The following is a 14877-nucleotide window of genomic DNA, read 5'->3' as shown; positions in this document are numbered from 1 at the left end:
TTTTTTTTTTAACAGCAAATGGATGCTCACTGGATAACGAGAATCGAACTTGGCTGGGTCACAGTGCTGGCCAGGCTGTTCCCACACAGAGATTTGAGCTTACTTCAGTCACCCTGTTCTTTCTGCTCCTGGCTCATCACTTTTCTGTTAGGGATCACCCACTAATATGAGTTACTGTATCTAACCCTAGCAAATCGTTTAATTGGCTAGGCACTCCATTTCCTCCTTGTAAAACAAAGGTGACAATTTCTGATACAAGATGATAGTGTAAATGTTAATGAGACCAGACAAATGTTATTAAACATCCAGGAACAGATGAATGGGATTATAGAGGGACATTCCAAGCATTGCTGGGACCTTATAAATCGTACATGCAGATGACTTTTATAGACTCCTCAACCCTGTGGAGAAATGGAAGGACCCAATTCGACATGTTACAACGGGGTAAAAGACATGCTAGTGCGAGCAGACCTCGTTTCTTTTCATGGCTTTTGCTTTTTGGAGCTCACACATCTAGGAATTTAACATGGTGTCCCTGCCTCTGGTTCCCTCTCATCTCATGTTACTTTGTTCCCTGCATCAAACAAGAAACAACTCGATTCTTCAAGCCAAGAATGGACCTGTGAGACCATCCTCTCTAGCTGGTGGAGACGCTGGGAGAGGAAACCTTGCTGGAGCAGGTGTATCATGGGGGAAGACCTTGACGTTTATTAGTCTAGCCCCACTGATACTGATGGCTAGCTCACTCTTTCGACTTCCTTCCTGCTGCTGTGCGGAGATGTGACGTCTGGCTGTTGACACGTTGCCTCCCCTCTCCACTCACCATCATGAAACTTCCCCTCAAAACTGTAAGCTGCAACTAAACCCTTTCCTTCTATAAAATAAGCTGCTTCTTGGTTTTGCCCCAACAACAAGAAGGCAGCTGCGACAGACTTCCTTTTTTTTTTTAATTTTTTTTGTTCATTTTTTATTTATTTATTTGAGGGCGACAGACATAGAGAGAAAGACAGATGGAGGGGGAGAGAGAGAGAATGGGTGCGCCAGGGCTTCCAGCCTCTGCAAACGAACTCCAGACGCGTGCGCCCCCTTGTGCATCTGGCTAACGTGGGACCTGGGGAACCGAGCCTTGAACCGGGGTCCTTAGGCTTCACAGGCAAGCGCTTAACCACTAAGCCATCTCTCCAGCCCGACAGACTTCCTTTTTGTCATCAGTGAAGCTGGCTTCTTCTTACACTGTGATATTCTCAGTGGGGCGTGAAAGAAGATTCAAGGAGTATAAAACGGAGTTGTTGCCTCCTTTCCACCTCCCCAGGGTCGATGCTTGCTTCTTGCCACCTGCGTTCCAAATGAGGAGAGCCAAAGGGAAGTTTTCCGAGAGTGGGCCAGCGTCACACATACCTGCCCTGAATTAATGCCACCCTGAAGGACTTTCCTACCAAACACTTAACGCTGTGTTGCCCTTAAAGAGACGAGACTGGTGGAGAAGATTCTGAGGGTAAATCTTCAGTCACCGGTGGCATGACCCTTTCTGAGTAACTCCTGAACAGAAAAGACGGAATCCTTTTAAGGGGTGGGCACTGAAATCTTCACCAACAACAGTCCATACCCAGGCAGTAGACAGCCGCCTCTCCTCACCAGGACTGGACACATACATGTATATACACACGTGTCCTTCCCCCATGACAACACTCAGGTAAACGCTGAGGATCTGTTACCTGTACATTTCAGCTAGCATAGCCTCACACGCAGGGTTTTTTTTTCTGAGTCCCAGAGCAATGTCTCACACTCTAAAGGGGAGAGCTGGGGGCGTTGGTAACCAGTCTCCAAGGTGGGCCATCAACAACTCTTTCCCCCTGGCGTCCGCATCGGTAGTGAATCGGTTTGAATGTTTTTAGCCTGTTGAAGTCTGTTTGCAGAACACTCTGTGATCCTGCGGACACCGTGCGTTTAGAAGAAGGGCACCTGTGACTGACCCTGGAGTTCTGGGAGCGGTGTTTGCAGCGTCCGTTCTCCAGCTCTTAGGGAGGTCTAACGTTCATCTATAACCTCAAGGTACCCCAAGATGTCTGCTGCTTCCGAGATAGGGGAGTTTCTGTCTACTTTGTTTTGCAGAAGCCGTTACCTGCATAAACTCTGCAGGAACGCTGCACACGGGGCTTTTCTAGGGAAACGACCACAAGCTGCTGCCACTGGGCTCCTGGGCAGCAGAAGTCACCTGGGGTCCCCTGGTTCTGCTGGCGTCTCAGCCCAGCTCCTGGGCACTCAGTCAGTGGCCGCTGTCATTCAGGACCTGGCAACGGGTTCAGTCGGCTCCAGCAGGTGACCACGCCAACAGGATTCTTCCTGTCACCTAGATCGTGAACAACCGTGGACCCCACCCTCTGATGCATCCTTTCAGCCTTGTCCGAAGCTGCGTGAGATGTGGGTGTGCCACCCAGGATGTGTGTCAGTGACTGTCCACTGGGAGGTGTCTCTGAAACCAGACCCCAGCAGCTGAAGGGAAGGGACACACCCACCCAGCCTCCGTCAAATAACCAGGCTGCTGTGGGCACACCAAGGCTTTAGTGCCAAGAAATACAATGACATCATGGCCGGTCAGCCAGGATTCATCAGAGGGCCAGCAGCCCACTCCCAAGCCCCGAACCACCCAGAGATAGCCACAAAAGTAGCAGCCCAGCCAAGAGTCTGTCCTGCCTTTGTCTCCTCTGTCTCACCGCTGGAGCCACAGATGTACCCAGCCGGGGAAGGTAATGTGGGTTTCCAGTTCCCCACAAGCTCGCTGTAGTTGGAGATATGAAGTGGGGAGACCAGAGGTTTCATAGAGAAGTGACAATGGGGCAGTTCCTCCTGTCAGTTTCTGGCGTCCCTGTGGGAAGAGCTGCAGCTGTGCGCTGGCCACGTGGCTGCAACCCACCCCTGGGTGCACAGACAGCTGAGGGAGCTCATGGGCGCTGCCTGACCCGGGCTTCTCTCCCTGGGGTCCCGACTTCCCAGGACAATGGAAGGGAGATTCAACCGGCAACTGTCTTTCTTGTTTCAGCCTTGGCACCCCTGCCGTCTCTCAGCATTTCTACATCTGAGTTAAGTAACAAATATCCCTTGGATAAACACCGGGTTCTCTTTGATTTTTCTCCAAATGATGCAGTCATGGCACACTGGCTCATTACGTCCAACTTATCTAGAAGTTTGGGGACCTGGGCTTGTGAATACAGGTTGTCTAAAAAGTCACCTTCTGGGCTGGAGAGAGGGGCTCGGAGGTTAAGGCTTGTGCCTGCAGAGCCTAACGACCCAAAAGACCCGGGTTCGATTCCCCAGTATCCACTTAAAACTAGATGCACAAAGTGGCATATGCAGCTGGAGTTTGTTTGCAGCGACTAGAGGCCCTGATATGCCCATTCTCTCTCTCTCTCTCTCTCTCTCTCTCTCTCTCTCACACACACACACACACACACATACACACACACCTTGAAAATAAGCAAATACACAAATAAAAAGAAACTTGGCATTTGTTTTTTTAAATTTACTTGTATTTATTTATTTGAGAGTGACAGAGAGAGAGAGAGAGAGAGAGAGAGAGAGAGAGAGAGAGAGAGAGAGAGGGAGGGAGAGAGAATGGGCACGCCAGTGCCTCCAACCACTGCAAACTAACTCCAGATGCATGGGCCACCTTGTGCATCTGTCTTAGGTGGGTCCTGGGGAATCAAGCCTCGAACCAGGGTACTTAGGCTTCACAGGCAAGTGCTTAACCACCAAGCCGTCTCTCCAGCAACCCCCCCCCTTTTTTTTTTTACAGTGAACTCCTGAAACCTGTGTGGCTTAAGAGAGCCATGGCTTACTTCCTACTCACATGAAGTCTCATAGAGGTTGGGAGGATTTTCTGCATCTTGCCTTCATCTTGTAGCTGTGAAAAATGTTCTACCTGGTCTAGTGAATCACTGCAGGTATGGGGAGAGAGGGGGAGGGACTGAGGGCCACTGATCTAAACTCACTAGCCTGGAAGATGCATGGGCTCCTGCTCACAGACCCGTGGCAGGGTGGTGGCGGGATTCGAACCTGAGCCCAAACAAAGCTGGGGAGTGCCGGGGGTGTACCCAGAATGGAGAGCCCATGCCTACTGCCTGCCTCAGTCTGCTCTGCGTCCCTGGGGGCCTGACTTCCCAGAAGATTGGAAGGAACATTCAACCAGCCATAGCCTTTCTTGTTGCCGTTGCGTATTCGTAATAATTGGAAATGCTTGTGAAGATTTTTTTTTAAATATTTTATTTATCTGCTAATTTAAGAGGAAGAAAGAGAAAGAGAAAGAAAGTGGGGAATGGGCACATCAGAGCCTCCAGCCACTGCACAAGAATTCCAGACGTGTGTGCCACCTTGTGCATCTGGCTTATGTGAGTCCTGGGGAATCGAAACTTTGGTCCCTTGGCTTTGCAAGCAAGTGCCTTAACCACTAGGACAGCTCTCCACCCCCGCCTAAAATTTGTGAAATTTTTTAAGAGTAGGAGGGCAGGGCCATAGAAAGAACGCTTGCATGGCACCCAAGCCCAGGGCCCCAGAACCACATCTGTCACTAACTGGCAGAATCCTCTGCTCTTCCGTGCTCCTGCGTCCTCATCTGGGAGATCGCACGGCCTGTGGCGTCCTTCCCAGGTCGAAAAGACAAAATTCTATGAGACTTGGCTTTGTGAAGTCAACACTGATATTCTTTCATTGTTCCCCAAAGATGCCACATCAGGAAAGACCCAACAGATAGGCAGTGGTGGCTTCTGTCCTTTGCCTGGTGCCTGTCACTTAAAAAAGATATTTTATTTATTTATTTAAGAGAGAGAGAGAGAGAGAGGAAGAAACAGATAGAGAGAAAAAGAGAATGGGCACACCAGGGCCTCCAGCCACTGCAATCAAACTCCAGATGCGTGCACCCCCCTTGTGATCTGGCTAACGTGGGTCCTGAGGAATCAAACTGGGGTCCTTAGGCTCTGCAGGCAAACGCCTTAACAGCTAAGCCATTGCCTCAGCCCCTGTCACTTTTGGAGTCACTCAAGGGGCTCTCAGTTCTCAGGAATTAGACCTTTGCTGAACCTAAACTCGTTAGAAATTCACCAGGAAACTGTAAAGGGCCTCAGATTTTAAGGTAAGAACATTGACAGATCTCTCCTCAAGTTGCGAATCCATGTGGCTCCAGGGGTTTCTGCTAATTGCAGAGCCTGTACACGCATGCGCTCACCTCCTCTCTGCTCACAGCGCATCATGAGCACATGTTCTCCCTTTGGAGCACACGACGATGTTCAGGCGCGAACATGGACTTGTTCCGTCTTCCTGCTGTGGTCCCTCCAAGGTGGACACGGTAGTTAAGAACCCGAGGGACCAGATGGCCCCGGCTCCAGCATGGTCAAAGCTTCTATTCAAGAACAGAGTCCAAGCCGGGCGTGGTGGCGCACGCCTTTAATCCTGGCACTCGGGAGGCAGAGGTAGGAGGACGGCCATGAGTTCAAGGCCACCCTGAGACTCCATAGTGAATTCCAGGTCAGCCTGGGCTAGAATGAGACCCTACCTCAAAAAACCAAAGAAAGAAAGGAAGAAAGAAAGGAAGGAAGGAAGGAGGGAGGGAGGGAAGGAAGGAAGGAAGGAAGGAAGGAAGGAAGGAAGGAAGGAAGGAAGGAAGAAAGAAAGAAAAGAAAGAAAGAAAAGAAAGAAAGACAAAAGGAACAGACTCCAAGTCAAAGTTCAAAGGCCAGTAGATTTAACAGGGAGTCTTCCTGGGAAAGAAAAGAGGGGCACAGGGTTGGGCAGAAGGAGAAGCTGGGTTGCAGGGCAGTCTTAGAAAGACCCGAGTCAAGACCATCCCCCTTGTGCCCCGCGGGGAGTATGAAGCCAAGGTGGACCCCCAGAATTATCCTCTGATGGAACAAGGGGCCGGCTGGCTGAGCCTTCATGCCTATATGATTCAACTGTTGGACTGTGGGCTGCCGGGGAAAGAGCCGTGGGCCTCTTCAAACAAGGTCATTCTCAAAGAGGACCGACTACTGACTGCTGTGGTTTCTCCGCCAGCACACCCCAACAGCTGGAGTCATATGTTCTTCATAAGGAAGATCTAGGGGCCCCGCCACCACATTTCTCTAAGGGTCCTGTTTATAAGACCTTGAACGAGTTAGCCTCTTGAGATAACCTTTACAAATGAGAATCTACGCCATGGAGTGTTTGCGATCTTTTTTCTTTTTTAAGATTCATTTTTATTTATTTGCGCGAGAGAGACACAGAGAGAGAGAGAGAATGGGCGAGCTAGGGCCTCTAGCCACTGCAAACAAACTCCAGATGCATGCGTCACCCTGTATGTCTGGCTTACGTGGGACCTGGAGAATCGAACCTGGACTCTTAGGCTTCGCGGGCAAGCACCTTAACCACGAAGCCATCTCTCCAACCCTTGTTTGTGATCTTTTAAGAAAACTAGCATCTGACTCATAGTTTGAGTATGGAATGTCCCCCGTGGTTCAAGCGTGAATACTTGGTCTCCAGCTGGAGGTGCTGTTTTAGGAGGAGGGGAACCCTGGGACTCTTGGCCTTAGCTAGCGTGCGTGAGCCGCGGGGGGCGAGGGGCGGGTAATGTAGGTGATTTACACCTCTCATGTCAGCCTGAGCTCTCTGCTTCCTGAGGCTGTAAATTCTCATCATCCTGGGCCAAGCCACTTCATCGCATCTCCCTGCAGTGATGGGCCAGCTGGGTTCCCTGAGACCATAAGCCAAAAGAAATCCTTCCTCAAGGTGCTTCTGCCGGGTATTCTGTCACAGTGATGAGAAAGTCATTAATTAGCTTCACGAGAACAGAATTGTTCCCACTTTAGGAGTTCAATGGGACTGCTACACTGTTTTTCTGCTGCACAGAAAAGAGGGTTTCAGTCTGTTGTTGGTTCCCCAGAAAAACAGATTCCTAGCTAAAAGGCCCATCTCCCACCCCTTCCTAATGTCACAACCAGGAAAAGGCACAGGAAGAGCTTACTATTGTAATTTCACCCCAAATATCTTTTTATTTGTAATTTTTAATCATTTTAAAATATTTTATTTATTTATTTGCGAGCAGAGTCAGAGAGAGAAAATATGGGTGCATCAGGGCCTCCAGCCACTGCAAACAATCTCCAGATGTGTGTGCCACTTTGTGCATCTGGCTTACATGGGTACTGGGAGATTGAACCCAGGTCATTAGACTTTGCAGGCAAGTGCCTTAACTGCTGAGCAATCTTTAATCTTTCCACAGCCCTTTTTAAACATTCTGTTGACAGCCTGCACCCATATATGCAATGTTCTCTGATCATAACCCCATCCCTCCATCGTCCATTGTCTCCCCTCCCATACTTCTCCTCCACTGAACCCCTTCTTTTTCCAATTAGTTTCTCTTCTATTTTGATGCCATCACTTTTTTTTTTTTTTTGTCCTCCTATTATGCAGGTCTTGTTTGCTTAGTGTCAGCCACTGTGAGGTTACAAATGCAAACAGCCGTTTTATGTCTGGAAGACAGGAATGTAAGCACTCCTCCCCTTCCTTTGGCTCTTGCATTCCTTCCCTCACCTCTTCTGCAATGGTCCCTGAGCCTTGGAGAGTGTTGAGAGAGAGGTGTCTCACTTAATGCTGAACACTCCTCTGTCACTTCTCAGCAATAACGGTTAAGTTTTGAGTTACTCCAGTGGTCACCACCATCTGAAAAGAGAAGGTTCTCTAACCAGATGTGAGGCTAGTATTAGTATACGGGCATAAACATTAATAATTAGAGGCCAATTTGATGGGCATGATATATCCATTTAGCCAAATAACAATAGTTGTTCCTCCCCCCCCCCCCCCCCATCCCCAGGATAATGACCTCCTCAGCCACAGGCTTTTGATTACATTTTCAGTACCAGGCAAGAATTCCCTTCTACGGAGCAGGCCTCAAGTCCAATCAGAGAGCAGGTGGATTCCCCCATAGCAGACACACCGCCATTGTTCTGGTGAGCGCATTGTGGCTGGCTGGCCAGCCGTGTAGTTTGCAGGGTCCGCTCCTGGTTAAGACGGCTGATGACTTTCTTCCCTCAATAGCCTGCGTAGGTCTTTCCAGCGTCCTGACAGCCAGTCAGCGGGGAGGAGGCCTCCAGCTCTGCCCCAGTTTGATTTCTCAGTGACCTGTAGCCCAAGTATGGGGAGCCTTCTGCAGGAGGGTCTCACCATCCCGTTCTGGTGGGCAGTGAAAGCCATGGCGATAGCCTGCATTTCTGCGGGAGACATCAGAGGCTTCCCTAACCAACAACTCGCTGGAATGTGACCCACCCGTAGCACTGAAATTCTCTCATTACCCACCCCGATACAAGGAATTTTATCTCGCTGCTGTAATGGGAGGGAATCGTTTACATTTGGAAAGGCATCTAAGTGCCCTGTCTTCTGAAATTAGTTATCAGGTTCTCTGTATTCTTCGAGGTTCTGGAGAATGTATGGTCTACTGGAGAGCCCCTCTCCCTGTCTGATTAGAAGATACACTGCTCAACTGGAGAGATGGCTTAGCGGTTAAGGTCCTTGCCTGCAAAATAAAAGGATCCAGGTTCGACTCCCCAGGACCCCATGAAATCCAGATGCACAAGGGGGTGTATGCATCTGGAATTTGTTTGCAGTGGCTGGAGGCCCTGGTGCGCCCATTCTCTTTCTCTCTCCCTGCCTATTTCTGTATCTCTCTCATAAATAAAGAAGATCCTGTGCTTACAGATAGACACAATGTGAGCATGGGCCTTGCTGGCAGAGATGTCACTGGCATCTGCTTGCTAAGCAAAATTATGATTTGTGAAGAAACTTTAGGGCAGGGCTGGAGAGATGGTTCAGCAGTTAAAGGTGCTTGCTTGCAAAGCCTGATGGCCTGGGTTCGATTCCCTAGTACCCACAAAGAGCCAGATGCACAAAGTGGCACAAGTGTCTGGAGTTCCTTCAGAGGTGGAAAGAGGCTCTAGTGTGCCTATACTCACTGTCTCTATTTGCCTTTTTCTCTCCATCTCTAATAAATCAATGAAAATAGTGGGTTTCGGGCTGCAGAGATGGCTGAGCGGTTAAGCACTTGCCTGTGAAGCCTAAGGACCCCGGAACATTCTAGTCCTCCTGGTTGAAGCTGAGCCAGTGACTGGGCAGTTAACAGGACACTCCTTCTGAAAGCTGAGAGTTGCCACTGCCTGTGTCTTGCTCAGACCTCTGAGAAATCTATTTCTACTTGTAAAAATTTTTTACTTATTTATTTATTTGACAGAAAGGTGGGGAGGGGAGAGAGAGAGAGAGAATGGGCGCGTCAGAGCCTCCAGCCACTGCAAACGAACTCCAGACACATACATGTGTCCCCTTTGTGCATCTGGCTAACCTGGGTCCTGGGGAATCGAACCTGGGTCATTTGGCTTTGCAGGCAAACGCCTTAACCGCTAAGCCATCCCTCCAGCCCTCTCTTTCCATTTCTTAAGATGGCTGCCTCGAACGGACCTGGAGAAGAGGTCCCAGCTGGCTCTGAACTAGCCTTGTGACCTCCTGGTTCCTTGGCCCCTGTGGTCCCCTTAAAATCTCACAGCTTTCCTAGTCCATGGTCTATTTTGCCATCAGAGCAGGGCACACTGAATTGGAATTTATCTTGCATGGAAACAGCAAACACATTTCCTTTCCTCTAACCTACAAACCTTGTCCGTCTGTCCCCAGACCAACTCCTACCTTGTCCTCCCCTTGCCTAGGCTAGCCCTCTGCTCAGGCTGCCTGGTCACTTGCCTGTGCTGGCTCCAGCGGCCCCCTTTCCCCCCAGTTCTGTTGAAGCTGGCCAGAGGTTTCGGATTACATTCCAAAGTACAGCAGAGAATTCTCAGAACTCTTCCTGCTTCTCAACTGACCGCAGCAACAGCAGCCTGAAAGAAGAAAACGCCTTCCAGGAAACATGGGACCTCACCAGAGATCAGCGTGGGGCTTCTTTTCCCATTGCAGATGCACACAAAAAAATTTGGGGGTGAGAGGGGGTGGGAATCTTCCTGCGTCTATTAGAAAAGGCTGTCCCCACCCAAAGGTCTCGATGGCAAAGCAGGGATCTGAATGAAGGGGTTTGTGAGGTAGACTCCGGGTTTGTAGGACTGGGAAGAAACCCAAGGAAAACACAAGAAAACACTCAAATCTTTCTCCTTTGAAGACTGTGAAATGAAGGCCAAAATAGGCTCCTCATAGTTTAGTAAAATAAAATCAGTGAGACGTATTTCTTTATTTTTTATTTTAAGTTTTAATTTAATTTAATTTAATTTATTTGAGAGAGAAAGAGACAGAGAGAGAGAGATAATGGACACACCAAGGCCTCCAGCCACTGCAAACGAACTCCAGATTCATGCACCCCCTTAAGCATCTAGCCTACGTGTGTCCTGGCGTCCTTTGGCTTTACACACAAATGCCTCAACCACTAAGCCATCCCTCCAGCCCTTGTTTTTATTTTATTTTATATTTTATTTTATTTTGGCTTTTCAAGGTAGTGTTTCTCTCTAGTCCAGGTTGACCTGGAATTCATTATGTAGTTTCTGGGTGGCCTCGAACTCACAGCGATCATCCTACCTCTGCCTCCCAGATGCGGGGATTAAAGGCGTGCGCCACCACGCCCAAAGGTTTACAAAACTGTCAGCTGTCCCCTGTGTGCCTGCAACATGAAAATGAGGAGATGGCCTTGTGATGAAGTGGAAAGATCATAGAGAGTCAAGTTTACAAACCACATAGAGATTCAAGGGAAGGGCATAGAGATGCAAGTCAAGAAAGTGGGCTTTGAACCCCCTTCAGAAGCAGGTGTCTGCGTCTGTCTCGAGCCAGACATCTGCCATGTCTACCCACAGCCCCTCCATCTGCCCTTCATGCCGCTGCCTGACCTGGGCAGCTACTCATTAGGGATTAAATCGGGGACAAGCAGTCTCTGCTCTCTGGCCGGATTAGAAGGGAGGTGGGCAAGATGGGAGGATCGGCCTCCAGACACCCTCTCTCCAGCATTCCGGGCCTCTGTCTACGAAGGCCACAGGCCCCACCGTGTGACCCCGGCTGGCCGCTTGGTTCCAGGGATAGCAATGACGCTATGCCTTCCGTACTCTTCCCAAGCTCTGCTCTCATCTTGATCAAGTCTGTTATTAAATGTATCTCAACTACCAGCCCAGGCTGACCTGGAATTTACTGTGTGGTCTCAGGGTGGCCTCGAACTCACAGCGATCCTCCTAGCTCAGCCTCCCGAGTGCTGGGATTACAGGTGTGCACCACGACACCCAGCTGTTTATATCTTTTTTATTGACAAATTCCACAAATAATAGACAATATACCATGATTATAAATAATCCTTTCCCCAATCCCATCTCCTCTGAATCCCTTCTTTCCAACTAGCGTCTCTTCTGTCTTGATGTCATCATTTTCTCCCTCCTGTGACACAGGTCTTAAGCAGGTGCTGCCAGCCACTGTGAGGTCATGAATGTCAAGGCCACTTTGTGTCTGGAAGGCGGTGTGGTGGGCACTCCACTCCTTCCTTTGGCTCTTACATTCTTTCTGCCTCCTCCTCTACAATGGTCCCCGAGCCTCGGAGGGTGGGATGGAGATGTCTCACTTAGTGCTGCCCACTCCTCTATCACTTCTCCTCAGCACTCTGGTGAGTTTTTAAGTCACCCCAGCGGTCACTGCCATCTGAAAAGAGAAGCTTCTCCAACCAAAACTAAGAAGGGTGTGCTACTGGCGCACACCTTTAATCCCAGCACTCAGTACTCAGGAGGCAGAGGTAGGAGGATCACCTTGAGTCCGAGGCCACCCTGAGGCTACATAGTGAATTTCAGCTCAGCTTGAGCTAGAGTGAGACCCTACCTAGAAAAACCAAAAAAAAAAAAAAAAAAAAAAGAGCAGCGGGGGCTGGAGAGATGGCTTAGCGGTTAAGCGCTTGCCTGTGAAGCCTAAGGACCCCGGTTCGAGGCTCGGTTCCCCAGGTCCCACGTTAGCCAGATGCACAAGGGGGCGCACGCGTCTGGAGTTCGTTTGCAGAGGCTGGAGGCCCTGGCGCACCCATTCTCTCTCTCTCCCTCTATCTGTCTTTCTCTCTGTGTCTGTCGCTCTCAAATAAATTTAAAAAAAGAATTTAAAAAAAAGAGCAGCGGGTACAATATTGGCAAGTCTGTTGTGGGGGAAACCAACCGCTCTCTAATTGGACTGAAGACCATGGGAGGAAATACATGCCTGATACTGAAAATTTTACCAGGGGAGGACATCATCCCTAGGGGAGTAATGCATGTTATTGTGTTGATAAATGCATATATTATGCCCACCAAACTGCCCTGTAAGCACCCATATGTTTTTTAAATTATTTATTTATTTGAGACGAGAGAGAGACAGAGAATGTGCATGCCATGGTCTCTAGCCACAGTAAATGTACTCCAGATGCATGCACCATCTTGTGTATCTGGCTTACATGGGTACTGGGGAATTGAACCTGGCTTCATAAGCAAGTGCCTTAATCACTAATGCATCTCTCCAGCCCAATGCCAAAGCAGATAGAGAGAAGGAGAGAAAGGGCGTGCCAGGGCCTCCAGCCATTCCAAACAAACTCCAGACGCGTGCGCCCCCTTGTGCATCTGGCTTACGTGGGCCCTGGGGAATCGAACAGTGGTCCTTAGGCTTCATAGGCAAACGCCTTAACCGCTAAGCCATTTCCCCAGCCCATATGGCTGCCTTTTAAAAACACAAGCTCTAATATGGTTTTTCTGAAATTCTGGCCATCTGTCGTGCATAATTTCTTTGTGGGCGCATTCATTTTGCCATGGTCAGGCAAATGCAACTTTTGTTCTGATATTCACTTCCTTTTTGCTCATGCCACAGGAATCCAGCAATCCCCTCGCATCTCTGTGCCCCGTAATACCCTTCTCTTTGACAGGACCTGAAATGACCCGTGCCAGCCTGCCTGATGAGTCCCCAGATGGTCCACAGGACATGTCCCCATATTCACTCGTTAGCCTCACAGACTCTAGAAGAGTCGGCCTCCTGTCCCATTGTATGCCATCAGATGGAACGTTCCGTCCACCCTTTAAATGATGCTGTCCTCACATGCAAGGGACACACATTAAGCACCCTATGTAGGCTTCTTGAGGTTCAGGTGTTTAAGCACTCCAATCCTTTCCTTTTCAGAGTGGTGGTGGGATGGTACTTATAGCAAAAGATTTTTCTAAAGCTGGGTGTGGTGGCGCACACTTTTAATCCCAGCACTCGGGAGGCAGAGGTCGGAGGATCGCCGTGAGTTTGAGGCGACTCTGAGACTACAGAGTGAATTCCAGGTCAGCCCGAGCTAGAGTGAGACTCTACCTCGAAAAGCAAAAATCAAAAAGACAACAAAAGATAGATTTTTCTAGGCCGGGCGTGGTGGTGCACGCCCTTAATCCGAGCACTTGGGAGGCAGAGGTAGGAGGATCACCATGAGTTCGAGGTGCCACCCTGAGACTACATGGTGAAACCCTACCTTGGGAAAAAAAAAAAAAAAAAAAAGATTTTTCTGAAGGTTCCCTCCCCCACAATTCTTGACTCTTCTATACCCAAAATGTGAATGGGGACTGTCCCAGCCTGTTTTCTACCACTTCCTTTGGAAATATTGCACCAGGGTGAAATTCTCTGAGCTGAGATTATCCTGGTATGGTAACAGAATTTTTTTTTTTTTTGGCAACTTGTAATGCTTGCATATCACATCCTTATGTTTTGGAGCTTGTGTGATACTTCTGGACTCTCGGCTTAAACCACCTAACCTCTGATGCTTGTGTGTGGTGGGCGGGCCAACGTCAGGGGCAGCCACAGGAAACAGAAGAGCCTGACTGACTCCATCAGCAATGACTTGGTTAAGACTCTTTGCTCAGGAGTCTTTTTATTTTATTTTATTTTCAGGAGTCTTTTAAAATGTCAGATACTTTCCTTTTTTATATTTATTTGCGAGAGAGAGAGAGAGAGAGAGAGAGAAAGAGAGAGAGAGAGAGAATGGGCATGTCAGGGCCTTCAGCCACTATAAACGAACCAACTCCAGACACACATGCACCACCTTGTGCATTTGGCTCACTTGGGTCCTGGGGAATCAAACCTGGGTCCTTTGGCTTCGCAGGCAAGCGCGTCAAACTGCTAAGCCATCTCTCCGGCCCTCAGCTACCTTTCTACATACCATCCATATGCTACACCAAGACAATACATCTCTGCCTCGTCTCCGGAGACTCAAACATGCTAAAGCTAAAACATGCTTGGCCGGGAGGGGAAGGGGGCCGATGTGGTGTTGACAGCTCAGTCCCTGCGCAAGACAGAGAACGATCAGGGCCCTCGGAACCCCAGCCTGCTCCCGGGAGCGTTCCTGGCGGATCTCTTGTCCCTTCATCCATTTTCTTACCAAGTCTCCATGTAAGGATACGTGAAAAGAGCCTTTCTAACCCACAGCTGGAGCATTTGGAAAATATCTTCTTTTCTTTTCTTTTCTTTCTTTCTTTTTTTTTTTTTTTTTTTTGAAGGGTCTCACTCCAGCCCAGGCTGACCTGGAACTCACTCTGTAGTCTCAGGATGGCCTCAAGCTCACGGGGATCTTTCTATCTCGGCCCCTTGAATGCTGGGATTAAAGGCGTGCGCCACACACACAGCCAGGAGTCTATTTAGAACACTTCCCCTACCCAGATCTAAACCACACACCGAGGATCACACAGCCTCTGGCTTGCTTAGCGACTCAATGTCTTAGTTCTCCAAAAGGACACTAGAACCTGAAATTAAAAAAAAATTCCTTTGTCACAGTTCGTACACAGTGCCTGGTGCCCTGAGGATGCTATATGAATGTTATCACCCTGCTGTGAACATGGGGTGATTATATCACTAAATCCTAACAAAACACAAACACGTGGG

This window comes from Jaculus jaculus, chromosome 20 (assembly GCF_020740685.1).
Source record: "Jaculus jaculus isolate mJacJac1 chromosome 20, mJacJac1.mat.Y.cur, whole genome shotgun sequence".
In the NCBI taxonomy this organism is placed as follows: domain Eukaryota; kingdom Metazoa; phylum Chordata; class Mammalia; order Rodentia; family Dipodidae; genus Jaculus; species Jaculus jaculus.
This window is presented reverse-complemented; position numbering follows the sequence as displayed.